Here is a 5,000-nt window from a genome sequence, read left to right as displayed (position 1 = left end):
GTGACTATAGTAATTGCATGAAGTAGTTGTGGCTAGTGCTATGGGCAACAGCGCTCATAGAGTATTTATATACGAGCTTCTTGGCGCGCGCTACATGCACTGGAACCCTGCTGTGCTCTCTCCTCTACCTTCCCGATCTCCTACCTACCTTACCCCACCTGGTCGGACAAACAGGTTTACAGGAGGAGTGGGGTATCTCCCTACCTACCCTGCCCCCACCCAAGGTTGACAAACAGGCTTACAGAGTATGGTGGATGTATCCCTGCCTACCCTGCCCCACCCAGGCTGACAAACAGGTTTACAGAGGATAATGGATGTCTCCACGTATCGTGCCCCACCCAGGGTGGACAAACTGGTTTGCATGGGGCGGGAGTGTGGATGTTTCATCTCGGTTGTTATTATTGTAGTATTATATACAATATAGATTCTTCATTTACATACCAATTGGACCCAGCAGATGTCGACAGTAATATTCATGCAAAATACGTCCACCGGGGTAAAGGAAGGGTGTCTGTTTGTAAACTTGATCAATATCTGCGTCCAGTGTATCACGGGGGTGGGGGGGTGGGGAAATCTTTAATCCTTTTATAAATATTCACTCGGAAAAATACTGACCAGTTTTTTTAATTTTTCGCGCAAATTCTTCGTGTAGCGTTAGTGATGCGCCCCTGAACTTACACTAGATGTTCAGATGTTCAAAGACTTTTGTTTTCTATTCCAGCGCCTCAGTGGCGTGGTCGGTAAGGTGTTGGCGGGCCACCACGGTGGCCGCGAGATCGGTTTTCGGGCATTCCATTGAGGAGTGGGAGATGACTACTTCTGGCGATAGAAGTTCACTCTCGACGTGGTTTGGAAGTCACGTAAAGCCGTTGGTCCCGTTGCTGAATAACCCCTGGTTCCATGCAACGTAAAAACACCATACACAAAAAAAATGTCTATTCCTGTTAATATCGGTAAATTGCTCGCTAGTTCGTTCGATTTGTTAGCATTGTACAGGTCGCCTATCACTCGTGAACTCGACTGCGTTGTAGGAGTCTTCATTCTTATGGAAACGGTGGAGAGAGAGAGAGAGAGAGAGAGAGAGAGAGAGAGAGAGAGAGAGAGAGAGAGAGAGAGAGAGAACTCGGCCAATAGGTGTGAGGTGACATTCAGTCAGCTGATTTGAAATGAATTCTGCTGAGTAAATGCACCTCTTTTTAGGATGGCTACGAGAGAGATTAAGGAGGTTTTGATAGATCGTCAAACAGACATCCTGCTGTGAGGATCTTGTGCGAGAAATGAGAGTGTTACAAGGAGTTACAAGGATTAGGATGTCTCAAAGACTTGTTAGTCCATTCTAAGAGGAGACATCGTGTGCTCACTTATCTGTAGGAGCAGGTTTTACTGTTCATTCAGTGTCCTCCTAATGATTTTGTCCTGAGAGAGAGAGAGAGAGAGAGAGAGAGAGAGAGAGAGAGAGAGAGTGAGTTACAAGGATCAGGATGTCTCAAAGACTTGTCAGTCCATCCTAAGAGGAGACATCGTTTGCTCACTTATCTGTAGGAGCAGGTTTTACTGTGCATGTCCTAATGATTTTGTCTAGATTTCTTTCTGATGGCAGTTTATTCCACGTGTCACATTCCCGTAATGGGATTGTGTTGCATCTTTTCAGTTCTAGTTTCGATCCATTATTTCTTGAGAGAGAGAGAGAGAGAGAGGAGAGAGAGAGAGAGAGAGAGAGAGAGAGAGAGAGAGAGAGAGAATCATCTCAAGTCCCTCTGGAGACAGAAACGTCACAACCGAATGCTGTAGCCTATCAGTATGGAACAGATGAGGTGGAGACTCTTGAGATGATCCTCTGAGGATGTTTCGGCAACGCCAGAGAAACACTGTTGTCAATCAACATCACAATACAACTTAATGTTTCAACGGAGGCTGAAACCATTCCTGGGTATAGAAGAAGGGTGTCAAAAAAGAAAAATCCATGGTTTTTTTTTTGGTTTTTTTTTTTTTCATGTGACAGCTTTGGAGCATGACGCCTGAATAAGTCATATGTACAGCGAAGGTCTCTCTCTCTCTCTCTCCTCTCTCTCTCTCTCTCTCTCTCTCTCTCTCTCAGGGAATACCACCTGTCCGTTTAGTCCTTTCCTTCCTAAAGGCCAGAGGTTATCCTGCACTCGTAGTTCGCCAATGCTATTTCCCCTTGCAAATTTCACTGCCTCTCGGGTTGGCACTGGGCCATGTTCTTGTTTGCCTGCATGGATTGGCCGAGATGTCGCGTGTTAGTAGTCGTTTCTGGAGAGAGAGGAGAGAGAGAACTGGTATGTTTTACTGATGTTTCTCAGTGGTTATGCTCGCTTGTGATGTTCCTTCTTCTGTCAAGATGTTTTTTTTTTATCCATTTTTGAGTCTACTGGCTTCTTTAATACATCAGCAGTGTGTTTTAAATATATATGAATACATTGTCGGTGTATTTCTGTCATCCAGATGATATATAAAGGACATATTTAATGTATTTTTACATGTAGAAAATAGAAAAAATATATAAAAATAAACTTTCTAAATTATCTATTTAACAACTGGATGAAATATACAATAAACTTTAATGTAGTTATATATCTTGAAGATATACATAGTTATATATCTAGAAGATATATAAAGTACCTTGTTGATTATGTTGATGTATATATCAACTAGATAATATATATTGATACATTTTTAATGTATTTACCTAGACATATGAAACACATTGTTGATAATATTTGCATATCTAATTATATAAAATACATTATTTACGTATTCAGATGAATACATTGTTAATGTATTTACATCATCTAGACGAAGGGATAACCTACATATATAATATATATATATATATATATATATATATATATATATATATATTATATATATATAATGTGTGTATGTGTGTGTTTGTATACATACGTAAGTCTGTGTGTATAGCTTCAAGTGGCTGGAGTGTCACAGTCGTAAGCACCAATTAGTCTTGGCAAAACTCCCGGAGCGTAAAATTGATTTTCCACTCGACCAGGATGAGACTTAATTTAGAAAATGCCCTTCCTACTTCTCTGTGGTCGATCTGTGAAAACGGACGTTTTTATCCCACAATATCAAGATTCGACTACATCCTACGATAACAAGGTTCGACCTTATCCTAAGATAGCAAAATTCGACTTTATCCTACAATAGTAAGGTTCAAGTTTATCCTACAATAGCAAGGTTCAACTTTATCCTACTATCCTACGGTAGCAAAATTCGACTTTAGCCTACGATAGCAAGGTTCGAGTTTATCCTACTATCCTACGATAGCAAAAGTCGACTTTAGCCTACGATTGCAAGGTTTGAGTTTATCCTACTATCCTACGATAGCAAAATTCGACTTTATCTTATGATACTTAGATTCAGCTTATCCTAAGATGGCAAGATTCAACTTTATCCTACAATACCAAGATTCGATTTCATCCTACGGTACCAAATTCGACTTTATCCTACGATAACAAGGTTCGACTTTATTCTACTATCTTACGATAGCAAAATTCGACTCTATCTTATACAACTTTATCCTATAATAGCAAGATTCGATTTTATCCTACGATAGCAAATTCGACTTTATCTACGATACCAAATTCGACTGTATCCTACGATGCCAAATTCGAGTGTATCCTACGATAGCAAAATTCGGCTTCATCCTACGATAGCAAAACTCGACTGCATCCTATGATAGCAAAATTCGACTTTATCTTATGATAGCAAAATTCTACTTTATCTTATGATAGCAAAATTCGACTTTATCCTACGATACCAAATTCGACTTTATCCTACAATAACAAGGTTCGACTGTATCATACGATAGCAAAATTAAATTTCGACTTGTAATCTTATGATAGCCAAAATAATTCGTACTTTTGATTATTGATGGATAGCCAAAATTCTACTTTATCCTACGATACCAAATTCGACTTTATCCTACGATAACAAGGTTCGACTGTATCCTACGATAGCAAAATTTGACTGTATCCTACGATAGCAAAATTCGAATGGATCCTACGATAGCAAAATCCGACTGTATCCTACGATAGCAAAATTCGAATGGATCCTACGATAGCAAATTCGACTGTATCCTACGATACCAAATTCGACTTATATCCTACGATAACAAGGTTCGACTGTATCCTAACGGTAGCAAAATTCGACTTTATCGTACGATAACAAGGTTCGACTGTATCGTTACGATAGCAAAATTCGACTTTATCCTACGATAACAAGTTGACTGTATCCTACAATAGCAAAATTCGACTGTATCCTACGATACCAAATTCGACTTTATCCTACGATAACAAGGTTCGACTGTATCCTAACGATAGCAAAATTCGACTTTATCCTACGATACCAAATTGGACTTTATCGTACGATAGCAAAATTCGACTCTATCCCACAAGAGTAATATTCACGATAGATTTTTCGATGCATCAGTTCATACTGGGAGTACAAACATCAAGTCTCTCATATTTAGTTTCGACTGGGGAAACCTCAATCATCCCTCACCCTAACCCGCCTTTTTTACACACCCTAACTATAGCATTTTGAGAGAGAGAGAGAGAGAGAGAGAGAGAGAGAGAGAGAGGAGAGAGAGAGAGAGAGGGGGGGGGGGGGGCGGTGAGGAGAAGAGGAATTGCAGACGCCAGTTTTGGTCAGAGTGGCAATTTTCAATCCGCGTACGCGCGCACGCAAGCGAGCCTCTGGTGGAAGGCAATGGAAGAGACTGTCTGTGGATGAATCTCCTAAGGGCGAAGGAAAATGGAAGTGATGTGTGAATATGTTTCGGGGGAGAGGAGGAGGAGGAGGCCCCTCTTTGCCTTTGGGAAGGGGAATTGGGAGAGAGGTTCTCTCTCTCTCTCTCTCTCTCTCTCTCTCTCTCTCTCTCTCTCTCTGTCTTTAGCGGATTCTGGTTTGAATCGAGCAAGGCAGGATAAAGGCTCCCGCCTCGCTTTTGGTAGAGG

This window comes from Macrobrachium nipponense, chromosome 25 (genome assembly GCF_015104395.2).
Source record: "Macrobrachium nipponense isolate FS-2020 chromosome 25, ASM1510439v2, whole genome shotgun sequence".
NCBI classification, from domain to species: domain Eukaryota; kingdom Metazoa; phylum Arthropoda; class Malacostraca; order Decapoda; family Palaemonidae; genus Macrobrachium; species Macrobrachium nipponense.
This window is presented reverse-complemented; position numbering follows the sequence as displayed.